Raw genomic sequence first — 15,991 nt, forward strand, 5'->3', positions numbered from 1 at the left:
CTGTTGCCAAACCAGTATTTACCCAAGTCTTTCCTAAATCTAAACTTATCCAATTTATACCCATTGTTTTGTGTTCTGTCATGTGTTGATACTTTTAATACCCTACTAATATCCCCTTTGTTATGTCCATTCATCCACTTGTAAACCTCTATCATATCACCCCTAACTCTTCGCTTTTCCAGTGAATGCAATTTAAGCTTTGTTAATCTTTCTTCATATAAAAGATTTCTATTTTGGGGAATTAACTTAGTCACCCTACTCTAGACACGTTCAAGTGAATTTATATTCATTCTATAATATGGCGACCAAAACTGAACTGCATAATGTAAATGGGGCCTAACCAGAGCAAGATATAGCTGAAGAACCACACCAGGTGTCTTGTTACTAACACTTCGATTAATAAATCCCAGTGTCCTATTTGCCTTATTACGAGCATTCATGCATTGATCCTTTTGTTTTAAATTCTTACTAATCATAACTCCCAGATCCCTTTCACAATCCGACTTCGCAATCTCAACACCATCTAGCTCATATCTTGTAACTATCATCATTACCTAGTCTCAAAACTTTACATTTATCAGCATTAAACTGCATCTGTCAATCTTTTGACCATTTCAAAACCCTATTTAGATCAACTTGAAGTGATAGTGAGTCTTCTTCCGTGTTAATTTCCCTACCTATTTTTGTATCATCTGCAAATTTGCAAATGTTGTTACTCAACATAAGAACACAAGAACAAAGGCAACTGCAGAAGGCCCACCGGCCCATACGAGGCAGCTCCTACCTACAACCACCCAATTAATTTGCCAGTTCCTTTACGACTTGGGACTTAAATCCATTTACACTTTGGGCTTCTGAGTCTTTTAGTTTGTCAATGCTCTTCCTGATTGTGTCGCGTGTAATTGGTATTTCTCTTAATTCATTCTCCTTACCTCCGACAAACATTTGTGTTGGTGATGGGCTGTCATTCAAGCTTTCTAGTGTGAACACTGATGTTAGGTATTCATTGAGAGTGTTTGCCGCCCTTTTATGATACAACTTAAAATTGTTAGTCTCATCTTTTATGGGTCCTACGGAGTCAGTTCTTTGTTTGGGTTTTACTTCGTATATACTTGCCCGAAACGCTATGCGTATTAGTGGCTTTAGGTATTGTATTTTAAATTTTAAAATTTTGCCCCGAGGTGCGAGTTTATTGGGAGTACTTAGCTGTATCATTAGCAAGGTAATTAACTATAGTTTGCTGTCCTCCGTCCTTTAACAAATCCATTGACCCCTCCCCTAACCTGCCTATTTTGTGCAATAGTCGGTTTAGGATGATCCTTTCAAGCATCTTGCAAGTGCATGACATGAGACTGATAGGTCTATAATTGCCAGGGTCATTGGGTTTCGGTATTGGGACCATTATTGCGTGTTTCCATTGTGTGGGCAACACTCCACATAGGAATGACTTGTTAAACAGGTGGAGTAGTGGATTGCCAGACACTTCACACAGTGCATTGAGTATGTCGTAGGTGACGCCATCTTCACCAGGTGCTGTACTTTTACCCTTTTCATAGCCCCCTTTACTTCCTTGGCTGTAATTGGTTCCCCATACTCGTCATCACTAGATTGTGCTCTTGTTATCCTAATCCTTCTGTCATTATGTCGGAGGAGCTGTTCCCTGCTTACTTCTGCAGGGAGGGAGGATGATGATGCTGCATCACTCCACTTGTGTATTAGTTCTTCAGCCTTACCCTGGGGGTCGTTGTGAGCCGCAGGCCGGGCTCTGCTCCCCTTAGCTACCTTAATTTTTGCCCACACTTGTCTTGCAGACGTTTCTCTTCCAATAGAGCTAGTGAACTCTAGTCATTGTCTTTCCCTTTGTAACTCATCTGCAATGTATGTACCTTTACCTGACTAAAAAATCTAATCTAAATCTATATCTAATCTATATGCTTAGATATATGCAAATGAGAGAGTAATAGAGCGAAACCTTTAAAATACTGAACAATTTGGAGGATATTGATTCATACAATTTCTTCAAAAGGTCAGATGTAACACGAACAAGGAGCAAAGGTTTCAAGCCCAACAAGCCACAGTGTAGGAGTGACAACAAATGCTTTTTAACCCATACGATTATGATCATGGCAATAAGGTTTCTAAAACAGTAGGCATTCTTCCAAAGCCAGACACTGTACTATGTTCCTCGCCCTAACCTAGTCACTCAGTATTATTCACTCATTTATCTATGTCTTGTCTATTTATGTCTTAAAGGTTACAAGACGTACATTAGTCAATACAATTGGTGCTTAAAATGTTAAGGATCTCTTGTGAAACACGGGTATTAATAAAAAAATTTATTATGTAAAATAAATAAAAAAGGCCCAAGGGACATGAAGTAACAAGAATGCAAGGCCGGCACAAGCTGGCGTAAGTAGAGAAGACGGAAGATTCTTCATATTAAAAGACCCTGCTTCTCCAAGATGGCAGTCACACCCTGCTTGCCCTGGACAATCACCATATGGAGAAGGACTGTTTACTGTGAAGGGAAGTCCACAAATGCAATGCCAGCATGAGTCAGTCTTGAAGGGTAAACGATGATGGCACCCTCACAGTAACACAAAAGCCGAGCAAGCCCAGTGAGGAAGACCTGTTGACGGGAAGGAGGAGAATCATTAGTCACAACAAAATCCACATAGAAACAAAGGAGAGAAAAAAAATAAAGTGGATGTCTTCTTTTTGTATAGACATAATAAATATTGCCATTTGGCTATGTATTTATATGATATATAATAGAATACAGCATAAAACAAAATAAGAGGGGTGGTAGGAGAAGAAAAGATAAGTGTTCAGTGAGAATCCACAAGGTCTTCTCTGAATACTCTTTATTTTCTTCAAGGCTGTGGGTCCCTACAATTACACCAGAGGTGGTACACACCCCTATTATTATTTAAACAGGTGAGTACACACAAGGTGTTAGCAAACTTAGCCTCCAAACACACACACACACATGGTATCAGCAAGCTTAGCCTCCAAACACACACACACATGGTATCAGCAAGCTTAGCCTCAAAACACACACACACACACATGGTATCAGCAAGCTTAGCCTCCAAACACACACACACATGGTATCAGGAAGCTTAGCCTCCAAACACACACACACAGAAAATGGGGACATTGAAACAGTTGATAAACTTGATTTCAAGAGAGAGAGGTCACTATGGGGAACTTCAAATTTTTTTTTAATAAGTAATTAGGCAGACTTGTTGCTAGACAGGGAAGTAAATTAAATGTATGCCAAATTTTGCAAAATATACAATGAAGGCACACAAACATTCATACCAAAACAGAGATGCAGGGCCAGAAAACAGGATTGGTTCAACAGAAATTGAGAGAGGGCCACAGACCAAAAGACACAAAAATGGAATGAAAGACATTGAAAAACTACAAGCAGATGTCAACAAAGTTTTCGATTGGGCAGCAGAAAATAACATGATGTTTAACAGTGATAAATTTCAGGTATGGCAAAAATGAGGATCTGAAACATAATACAGGGTACAAAACAATCAAATCTTCCCATAGTAGAAAAACAGCATGTCAAGGATTTGGGAATAATGATGTCCGACGATCTAATGTTTAGGGAGCATAACCAAGCAAATATTGCGTCAGCCAGAAAAATGATCGGATGGATTATGAGAACTTTCAAATCCAGGGATCCCATCACAATGGTTGTACTCTTCAAGTCACTTATGTTGTCCCGTCTCGAGTACTGCTCAGTATTCACTTTCCCCTTCAGAGCACGGTTGCACGGTTGTTCCTGCCGGAACAACCGTGGACATCTTCAGGAGAAAACTGGATTGTTTTCTAAGAGAAGTTCCGGATCAGCCGGGATGTTGTGGGTATGTGGCCCTGCGGGCCGCTCCAAGCAACAGCCTGGTGGACCAAACTCTCACAAGTCGAGCCTGGCCTCGGGCCGGGCTTGGGGAGTAGAAGAGCAGAACCCCATCAAGCAGGTATCAAAATAGAAAGAAGCCAAACCCCCAATCATACCAGCGATACAAAGATGCGAGAAACAACTATACAGCAGTAAGGGAAGAGGCAGAAAGAAATTTTTAAAAAGGGATAATGGATAAATGTAAAACAGAACTGGGCCTATTCTACAAATTAATAAACAACAAATTGCAGGTAAAGGATAATATCCAGAGGTTGAAAATTGGAAACAGATTCACAGAAAATGATAATGCAATGTGTGAAACATTAAACCAAAAGTTCCAAAGTGTGTTTATACAAAATGAAATCTTAAGAGAACCAGACACAATAAGAATTTCTGAGAACATCATAGAGCGTATAGAGGTGTCTAGAGATGAAGTGGAAAATATGCTAAAGGAGCTAAGTAAGAACAAAGCAGTTGGTCCAGATGGAGTTTCACCATGGGTTCTGAGAGAATGTGCATCTGAGCTCAGCCTTCCACTTCACCTGATCTTTCAGGCATCCCTGTGTATAGGAGTCATAGCAAACATGTGGAAAAAGGCTAACATAGTTCCAATCTACAAAAGTGGCAACAGGGAAGACCCCACCCCTCTCAGTTATAGACCTGAATCATTGACAAGTGTAACAGTGAAAGGATTGAAAACAAAAAAAAAATAATAAAAACTAAATGGGTAGAACACCTGGAGAGAAATTATATAATATCACACAGACAGTATTGTTTTCGATCTGGAAGATCCTGTGTATCGAATTTACTCAGTTTCTATGATTGAGCCACAGAGATTTTAAAGGAAAAAGGTAGTTGGGTTGACTGCATCTATCTAGACATAAAAAAGGCTTTCGACAGAGTTCCACATAAGAGGTTCTTCTGGAAACTAGAAAATTTTGGATGGGTGACAGGTAAGCTTCTAACATGGATGAAAAATTTTCTGACTGATAGAAAAATGAGGGCAGTAATCAGAGGCAATCGGACTGGAGAAGTGTCACAAGTGGAGTACCAGAGTACATGCACCAGAAATGTTCATTGCCTACATAAATGATCTACCAGTTGGAATACAGAATTATATAAACATGTTTGCTGATGATGCTAAGATAATGGGATGGATAAGAAATTTAGATGATTGTCATGCCCTTCAAGAAGACCTGGACAAAATAAGTATATGGAGCACCACTTGGCAAATGAAATTTAATGTGAATAAATGCCATGTAATGGAACGTGGAATAGAACATAGATCCCACACAACCTACAAATTATGTGAGAAATCTTTATATAATTCTGATAAAAGAAAGAGGTCTAGGGTTGATCCTAGATAGAAAACTATCACTTGAGGCCCACATAAAGAACGTTGTGTATGGAGCCTATGCCACGCTTTCTAACTTCAGAATTTCGTTTAAATACATGGATGGCGAAATACTAAAGAAATTGTTCACGAGTTTTGTTCGGCCAAGGCTAGAATATGCAGCGGTTATGTGGTGCCCATATCTTAAGAAGCACATCAACAAACTGGAAAAGGTGCAAAGACATGCTACTAAGTGGCTCCCAGAACTAAAGGGCAAGAGCTATGTGGAGAGGTCAGAGGCATTAAATATGCCAAAACTAGAAGACAACAAAAAGAGGTGATAAAATCACTATGTACAAAATAGTAACAGGAATTGATAAAATCGATAGGGAAGATTTCCCGAGACCTGGAACTTCAAGAACAAAAGGTCATAGATTTAAACTAACTAAACAAAGATGCCAAAGAAATATACAAAAATTTCCTTTCGCATACAGAGTGGTAGACGGTTGGAAAAGTTAAATGAGAAGGTGGTGGCGGCCAAGACCGTCAGTAGTTTCAAAGCATTGTGTGACAAAGAGTGCTGGGTAGACGGGACACCACGAGCGTAGCTCTAATCCTGTAACTACACTTAGGTAATTACATATGGTGTCAGCAAGCTTACCGTCGAAACACACACAAACAGCCTGCCTATTATTCAAGGCCTTCTCTGAGTACTCTCTATTTTCTTCTCTGAGGCTATGGGTCCCTAATCTTGCACCAGAGGTGGTACAACTTTTAAGTTTTTAACTACTGCACTGAGCACCTGATTTTGGCAAAGACTTCTTAGTGCAATTGTCAAGGACATAGTTCTGGTATTTTTTTGTTTATAAATATTCAGGTATAGTTAATGTCAAAATGTTTCAAAACTCAACAATTTATATTTCAAAACAAAAAAAGTAATGAAAACATTACAAAACATTAAAATATAGCCTAATTAATTAATTAATAAAATAGCACAACTCTCAGAATGTCTGAAGGTGCTTTGAGCAATGAAGTAGTTAATTATATATATATAATATTATATATATAATATATATTTACCTGTGACTACTGCTTAGCAAAAATTTGATCTCTGTGAAAATTGGTCTCGTCATTGCTAGGAGATATTTTAAGACCATGATTTGCTGTGGATGGCACTGTAGTCTTCAAGTCATCAATCTAAAAATAGAGGTAATCTTTTAAAATGTAAATTTTGTATAAAAAAAATGCAAAAATAAATTGCAAGAATAATATGAAGTTATTATACAATTTTTTTTTAATTATTTAAATATTTGTGAGACATTATTAAGAAATGTATGAAGTACAGATTCTCTAAGACCTGATATGTATCTGCTTATGTTCCACCACATTACATTCAGGGCTGAAGAGAAAACACAGCCAGTAAGGTAATGATCACTTAGGATGGACTGGGATGCTACATGTAGGTGGGGGCTAAGCTGCGTGAGGCTAGGATGCCCAGCCTGCCTTGTCTAGGCTGGGCTGGGCTAGGCAACACTAGGAAGGAGTCAACAAATCTCTGGAGTGCCTTACTTTTCCTGATATCCTTAAAAAAGCAAGAATGATGCCATTTTATAAAGGAGGCGAGACAGCAGAAATAAACAATTAGAGAAAAATATCAAATCTACTTATACTTTCAAAAATTTTTGATTTTTTTTTTGTACAAACATCTCTTCCTACTTTGTAAAATTCAACATGAATACAAACACACACACACATCCCTAGGAAGCAGCCCATAGCAGCTGTCTAACTCCCAGGTACTTATTTACTGTTAGGTGAACCAGATATAGAGAATAACCACAAAATCTTGTAAAGCCACTAGTACACGCAGCATTTCAGGCAGGATATATAATATTAATATTATATATATATATATATAACTAATATATATATATATATATATATATATATATATATATATATATATATATATATATATATATATATATATATATATATATATATATATATAACTGAAAACTCACACCCCAGAAGTGACTCGAACCCATATGCTATGCCCAAGATTACCATCCGAGTGCCAGCGGGGAAGTGGGTCAAATAGCCTCGGCTATCACTTCCTTATGTCTGGTCGTGATGGTCAAGCGGATTAAGGCGTCCCTGTACATACCAGTTGCGTTGCTCCTGGCAGTATTGGGTTCGAGTCACTTCTGGGGTGTGAGTTTTCAGTTGCATATTGTCCTGGGGACTATTCAGGCTTGTTCGCATTTGTGTTCCTCACGTGTTGCCCCAAAAATGAGGTGATTTGATAAAATGCTATGCCCAAGATTACCATCCGAGTGCCAGCGGGGAAGTGGGTCAAATAGCCTCGGCTATCACTTCCTTATGTCTGGTCGTGATGGTCAAGCGGATTAAGGCGTCCCTGTACATACCAGTTGCGTTGCTCCTGGCAGTATGGGTTCGAGTCACTTCTGGGGTGTGAGTTTTCAGTTGCATATTGTCCTGGGGACCATTCAGGCTTGTTCGCATATATATATATATATATATATATATATATATATATATATATATATATATATATATATATATATATATATATATATATATATATATATGTCGTACCTAGTAGCCAGAACGCACTTTTCAGCCTACTATGCAAGGCCCGATTTGCCTAATAAGGCAAGTTTTCATGAATTAATTGTTTTTCGACTACCTAACCTACCTAACCTAACCTAACCTAACATAACTTTTTCGGCTACCTAACCTAACCTAGCCTATAAAGATAGGTTAGGTTAGGTTAGGTAGGGTTGGTTAAATTTGGTCATATATCTACGTTAATTTTAACTCCAATAAAAAAAAATTGACCTCATACATAATGAAATGGGTAGCTTTATCATTTCATAAGAAAAAAATTACAGAAAATATATTAATTCAGAAGAACTTGGCTTATTAGGCAAATCGGGCCTTGCATAGTAGGCTGAGAAGTGCGTTCTGGCTACTAGGTACGACATATATATATATATATATATATATATATATATATGAATACATACATACGGGACAAAGAGCCAGAGCTCAACCACCGCAAGCACAACTAGGTGAGTACACACACACACACACATTATATATATATATATATATATATATATATATATATATATATATATATATATATATATATATATATATATACATATATATATATATATATATATATATATATATATATATATATATATATATATATATATATATATATTATATATATATATTATTATATATATATTATAGTGTCAGACGATGGAGGAATGATTTTTTTTTTAATTTAATTTATATAAAAAATTATTCCTTCTGAAGATGTTTTAATATATGAAAGTACTTAAGGAAATTCCTGTTTCAATTCTTCCTCCGTGGTCTGACACTGTCACATTTTTCATCAAGTGTTAATTTTTGTGATTTACACACACGTGGCATGTTTACACACACATTATTTATATTAATATATATATGTCGTACCTAATAGCCAGTACGCACTTCTCTGCCTACTATGCAAGGCCCGATTTGCCTAATAAGCCAAGTTTTCATGAATTAATGTTTTTTCGACTACCTAACCTACCTAACCTAACCTAACCTAACTTTTTCTGCTACCTAACCTAACCTAACCGATAGAGATAGGTTAGGTTAGGTTAGGTAGGGTTGGTTAGGTTCGGTCATATATCTACGTTAATTTTAACTTCAATAAAAAAAAATTGACCTCATACATAATGAAATGGGTAGCTTTATCACTTCATAAGGAAAAAATTAGAAAAATATATTAATTCAGGAAAACTTGGCTTATTAGGCAAATCGGGCATTGCATAGTTGGCTGAGAAGTGCGTTCTGGCTACTAGGTACGACATATATATATATATATATATATGGAACCCTCAACCCTATAAGCGGAGGGTTCCTACAAACTCAACCAGAGGTGGTACCCTCTATATATTAATAAAAAGGCAAGGCTATGCTAAATCTAGGCAGGGATTGGCTTGGCTAAGCTGGTCAGGGCTTGGCTAGGGTAGGAAGGACTGGTCATGTTTAAAAGCAAGGCAGGGTTAGGCTAGGCAAGAGTAGGTAAGGGTATATTGGGATAGGCTTGGCTACGGTAGGCTAGGAAGAGGTAAACTAGGATAAGCAAGGCTGTGCAAGCACTATGCACAGCTAGAATGAACTATGCTAAGATGGTTTAAGCTGAGCTAGGTTAGGATAAGCTGAGTCATGCAGGGCCCCCATTGACCAGTGGAGTCTAATAGTCTAACCTTCTAGCTAGTTTGCTGACCTAAGAGTGTAAATGCCAAGCCCCTAACCTGAGATATATGCAAGAGTTGTTACATTCTTGTACAGCCACTAGTACGAGTAGCGTTTCGGGCAGGTCCCTGGAATACGATCCCCGCCGCGAAGAATCGTTTTTTTCATCCAAGTACACATTTTACTGTTGCGTTAAACAGAGGCTACAGTTAAGGAATTGCGCCCAGTAAATCCTCCCCGGCCAGGATACGAACCCATGACATAGCGCTCGCGGAACGCCAGGCGAGTGTCCTACCACTACACCACCTGCTGCAATATTATTATAAAAGAAATATTACTTATTATAATCGTAAATACTAAATACCTGTTGTGTTGATTTAGGGGCGACGACGATCGTGGGATCGGATGCGAGCCACAGGTGGCCTACACCATGCTTTCTAAGGCGTCCCTCTCATAACAAAAACAAATCCGTGCATTCATACACAAACAGAGATCCCGTGGTTATGCGAATACTTGCAATTCTTTTACTTAAAATAATAACAATTAGATTAATAATAATTAACAGAATTTTTACTCAAGATTCATAAAAATCATTAATACTATTTTAAAAGAAGATTTATAAGACATCTAAAAACAGATATACAGACTTTGTGTGATATTTATTTAAACATTATATATTAATAGAATGTTGTAACTATTATTTTTAAATATTAGGTAGTTTCCAGCTACGTATATCGCATATAAACGTTGCAAAAAGATTTTAGACTGAATTAACACATTACACATTTATGGAGTAATTAACAACAAAACAATCTTTATTTTCATTGCAGAACATATATCAGAGCATACTAGTGACTCATACATTTAAAATAGTGTGATTTTTAAACAATTCGGTTGTAAACCCGCAGAACGGCCTACCCGCCAAAGACGTAACATAAGAAATGGAATATAATTCATTATTTTAAATTACATATATAATCATTAATAATTTTCGGCAGCTATCGAGGTTCTCCATAGGTAAATTCCTGTACTCTAACAAGATGCTACTTGCTGTTTAGCTGTTTAAATTCTTGGAAAATTGTAATGACCAGCGACATAAAATATAACAATGAAATAATAGCAGGTAACTGTAGGTGAACGAAAAATTAAATTCCAAATTGATTAGATGTTTTTCTAAATATAAAGATCGACCTGAAGGAATTTTATGAATTATGGACTAATTAATCAAAAAAATAGGTAATTTTACTTGAAGAACAGATACCAGAGAATAGTTAGTGAGTACATTTATATTGTATAATGGGAGAAAGCCCCTGGTAGCCGCGAATTAAAATAACCACCTACATTAATTGATAACTAGGAAATAGTATCTGGAAACTTTATCTGAACGAAAACACAATACCAATTTGTTTAGATGTTTTTCTTAATATAAAGATCAACAGTAAGGAATCTTATTCATTATGGACAAATTAACAAAAAAAAACGATAATTTTCATTGAGGACCATATATTAGAGCATACTTAGTCACTTATATATTAAAAGTATTGTGTATTTTGAACCATTGGGGTTGTAAACAAACAGAACGGCCTACCCGAAAAGTCGTAACATAAAATGTTGCATATGTTTGCTAATTTATTATTTGATAAATGATTATTATTAATTTACGACAACTATAGAGGTTTCCCATTAGTTAAATTACTGTAGTCTGACTAAATGCTACTACAAAACCTATATAAATCCTGGGAAAGTCACAATGACCAGCGACATTAAAGCATAGAGGGTTAAATAGTAACAGGCAACTGTCGGCGAACGAAAAATTCATTTCCAAATTTATTAGATGTTTTCCTAAATATAAAGATCGATAGGCTGGAATTTTCTGGATTATGGCCTAATTAAGGCAAAAATATATATATTTTTACTTGAAGAACAAATATCAGAGCATAGTCAGTGAGTTATAGAATAATAAGAGTGTGGTATTTCATTGTATAACAAGAGATAGTCCATGGAAGCGATAATAGACGTAGTTTTACACAAAATAACGTCCAAAAACAGCCGTAGAGTCAAACGGCAAATGTTGACGTTCTTTTTAAGAGGACAGGTTGTCTAAAGTGGCTGGAGTGAAGGCTGAGATCCTTAGACAGCTGAGGGCTAAGAGTTAAGCGGCAAAACAAGGAGCCCAGAAAGGAGCTGGAAGTGGAAAGGAGGATGATGGACAAGATGACGTGAGGTCCCAAGGATCAAGTAGGAGTAATCCCAGTAGCAGGAGTAGCAGAAACAGGAGCTTGGAAAGATTCCAGCTAGAGCTTCAAATGCAACAACAACGTGAGGAGAGACAGTTCCAACTGGAAAAGTTAAAATTAGAACTTCAGATGAAAACTGAAGTAGAAAAAGAGAAAACCAGACTGGTGGTAGAAAAGTTAAAGGAGAAAACCAGACTGGTGGTAGAAAAGTTAAAGGAGAAAACCAGACTGGAGATAGAAAAAGAGAGAACCAGAATAAGAGAACTGGAGTTGGAACAGGAGAAAGAAAAAGAGAAAACCAGGGTAAGAGAACTGGAGTTAGAACAAGAGAAGGAAAAAGAGAAAGCCCAAGTCGAAAGGGAAAAAGAGAGATCAAAACAAATACAGATAGAAGAAAATAAAACTTTGGCTGAGCAAAGGATTGAACAAAGTCACTTATCAAGACTATTCAACAAATGTGACAACTGGTTAGGAACTAACCCAGTTGACATTTCCAGACTAAGAATTTCCACAAAGGTGGCTAGCTAAAAATATGACCATGTAAAGGATATAATCGAGTCTTATTGAAACATACTCCTTGTCAGTGATACTGACCCAGACGAATTAAGTCTAATTGAATCTGACCTTGCCAACTATGAAGACAAAATTCAGGCCAAGTTAGATCATTACAACAAAGTGCTTGCAAGACAAAATGTTTCTGCTGGAGTAGAACATTTTTATAGTTTAGTTATACCCAAGCAAGCATCCAGATCAGATGAAATACATGAGCTACCTCAAAATGAGGAGATTCCTCTAATCAACAATAACAGAAGTTAATCAGCAGTAAATTAATTCTCCAGCAACAAGCTAAATGAGAAACCCAGCTGAGTAATAAACCCAGATTGAGCCTGGTTCAAATAGTATTCGCCGAGATGTTTTATAGTTCTAAGTGGAAAATCAGTGGTCTGTAACCTAAACAGGTACATGTCACAGCGACCAAGCCATTGAACCCACTGTAGACCTAGAATTATTCTCGACAAGTAATAATTGACCACGCTCAGTCTCCCTAGGTAATTAATAATACTAGGCTAGAGAATCTAGCACTCCCTAGGTATTTAATAACATTAGGCTAGAGAATCTAGCACCCCTAGGTAATTAATGATATTAGGCTAGAAAACCTAGCACTCCTAGGTAATTAATAATATTAGGCTAGAGAATCTAGCACTTCCTGGGTTATTAACAATATTAGGCTAGAGAATCTTGCACCCAATGCATCCAGTATTTCCTGAATTTAACAGTAATTCGAAATCATCAAGAAACTTCTACACCTGCAAATTCACCGGGACCAAGGTTCATTATACCTGTGCTTAAGGTTTGCCAAGAAAACCTTACAATAGTCTTTAACAGACTACAACATTTATTCAAAGTTTTCTGCACTAGAAGCTAGTGAGTTATTTGCATTAGTTTTTGTTTGAGCTGTTTTTCTTTCTTTTTTGCTTATTATTGTAGGAGCGCAGCACGAGCAAAATTGTAAACTTACCAATATGTAAGTGAACATACAACAGAGAACTAATAAACCGTGAAACGTTTAGGTTGGGATAAATCGTAACAAATTATCTTTCAAGTAAGATTAATCGTAGCAATATTTAAATTTCCAGCAACCTTAGGTTCCCATCATTTAATGTATTAACATTAAACCTTAAGCATTGTATGATAACATGCTTAACGAGCTGATTTAATAGCTCACCTAAAGATTAAGGTAATAATTGAGCGCTTTATTGTTGATAATGATGTTTGAATGCTTTATTGCTCCCCACACTAATTCGAGCCCCTTGTTGCTCACCATCATATGAGCATATTTACTCACCGCAATAATCGAGCGCTTTATTGTTCCCCATGATAATTTGAGCGTATTAATGTTCACCGTGATAATTGAGCCCATCATTGCTCCCCCACGATAATGCGAACGCCTAATGCTCGCCATGATAATTTGAACGCTTTATTGCTCACTGCGATACTTAGAGTTTACTTTGCTCACCATGATAACCTGCAACTATTAATTCTCACCACGATAAACTGAGTAGAACCCACTATTTAACATTCAGCTAGAGTGACACTACTAAGAATTAGTAAGTTGTCACAATTAGCTTAGCCCTCTACTTAGGTAGGTTAGAAAAATTATACCATCTATTAAGGTATTCGGGCCATTTTTATCAATTGAGTATCAGCTGAATCTGCATTCAAGATTAAATACAGTTGACTATTCATAGAGACTGATTTAATAAAATTAATTTCTCATTTAAGTTGAGGATGTATTAATGAGTTTCCAGTGATAAGCCTGCGAGCTGTAGTTTAATTAGCTTATAAGTCAGAATGACTAGGCTACTAATCTCACTGTCGACTCAAGAGTCTTCCTTGATTTTAATGAATAACCTATTGAGTTCTCTAATATTACATTAACTTTAGCTAGTTAAAACTTAGTTATATCATTAGTCAGAATGACTACTGCACGGCAGTGTATATTAAATCAAATTTGTTCATTTGAGTTTGGGGTGATCATGGTGCTCAGTGATGTGTTATTGTCTAGTAACTCAACAGTTACAAGTCACAACGACCTTACTGTAGTATCGAAGTCTCCTTGATCTTTAATGACCAAATGATTAATATTCTTTAATTAAAGTATATTAATGTAGAATACAACTTATACAATAATGTAATCTGTTCTTAAGAACATTTTCTGAGTTCACAGAACAATTTAACAATTAAGTAATTCAACCATTACACGTCACAGCAACCCTAGTCCTCGAGTCTACTGCAAACTTTAGAGAGTTTTTGATTACAGATATCTTAATCATTTAATATTTCAATATTTAATTCTTGTTCCCATAATGACTTAGAGTCACATCTGTTGTGACAGATTCGGGACATCCTTTATGTGTGTTCTAACGTGCTAACATACTAACCCATAATGTAACCAGAGTTGGAATGGGAACGTCATTACTCAACATTGAACTACGACCCGAGTTTTCCTTCCCTGGAGTTATGTTGGAAACTACTTGAGCTAGCGATATTGCATCATATAACTCCGCGGAGGAATAAATACTATCTAGATGTTAGAGAATTAAGTAATATTCTCACTTTCTGTCAGTATTCTTTCTTAGAATTATTAATTGACAGTATAGCAACCAGTGGTCTGATATTTTTTTTTTTTTTTTTTAGATATATACAAGAGTTGTTACATTCTTGTACAGCCACTAGTACGCCTAGCGTTTCGGGCAGGTCCCTGGAGTACGATCCCCACCGCAAACAATCGTTGTTACAACCAAGTACACATGTTGCATTAAACAGAGGCTACAGTTAAGGATTTGTGCCCAGTAAATCCTCCCCAGTCAGGATACGAACCCATGACAGCGCTCGCGCAACGCCAGGCGAGTGTCTTACCACTACACAACGGAGACTGATGTATTCATACTTGCGGGGGCACACCTTACCTTTTGGGGGGTGCCATTATTGTTTTTGGAGGATTGTATGGAATTAGTTAGGATTAGATAATTTCTTTTGTTTTTGAGGCATTGGGATAAAATATTGTTGGGTTAAAAATGTTGTTCTTTGGAGGTAATTGTTATGGTAGGGCATTATAAGAAATTTGTGCTTTAAAGTACCTTACATACGAATTTCTTAATTCCAAAGAGGGGGGAGTTGTAATGGCTAATTCCCTTCTTCCCTTCCCCTTTGCCCATTTGTCAAGGGCCAAGAGGTTGACCTGAGGGTGGTCTTGCTAGCTTGGTCCTCTCGGTGCCTATGCTCCCCCCACTTCATTTCCCCCACTTTTCATTCTCCATTCCCCACCGAATTCCCTCTCTTCCCCCTCTCACCGATCCCTCCCGTCCCCCCCCTGCATACCAGGCGAATCAAATGTCCCTACCTTTTATCTTAGAGGAGACAGGTTTGAACATAATTTATCAGTTTCTGTAAATATTGCTCCGATGTGCCCCAGGCCCGGGTGGTCCACTACAGAGGCATCTTGTTCCCTTCGAATAGCTGAGGAGAGCTGACTCAATCTTCGAGAATTTCATGTACCTTCTGGCAGATCAGTGAAGGTGATTGGCAGTAGATAAGTGCCAAGTCCTTATTGGCCCTGGAGAACCATACCTCAGGCCTAGTTTTAAATGGTTGGCTGTAGCATAAAATAATGGGTGGAGGAGGTGGAAGGAGTACTCCTTCCACCGGTAAGCTGGTGAAACA

At 37.2% G+C, this 15,991-nt stretch overlaps 1 long non-coding RNA gene across 2 annotated transcripts; it reads right to left on the reverse strand.

The window, feature by feature from the left end:
* Positions 1–2,321: 2,321 nt before the first annotated feature.
* LOC138369148 (uncharacterized) lies at positions 2,322–10,003 on the reverse strand. 2 transcript variants are annotated; one of them, XR_011229769.1, is made up of 3 exons: positions 9,895–10,003; positions 6,330–6,446; positions 2,322–2,629 (listed from the first exon to the last, which is right to left on the reverse strand). It is a non-coding gene; the product is annotated as an uncharacterized lncRNA (long non-coding RNA). The 2 variants fall into 2 exon arrangements; XR_011229770.1 differs by lacking the exon at positions 9,895–10,003 and adding an exon at positions 9,590–9,835.
* Between the last annotated feature and the right edge of the window lie 5,988 nt (positions 10,004–15,991).

Source organism: Procambarus clarkii, chromosome 27 (genome assembly GCF_040958095.1).
Source record: "Procambarus clarkii isolate CNS0578487 chromosome 27, FALCON_Pclarkii_2.0, whole genome shotgun sequence".
NCBI classification, from domain to species: domain Eukaryota; kingdom Metazoa; phylum Arthropoda; class Malacostraca; order Decapoda; family Cambaridae; genus Procambarus; species Procambarus clarkii.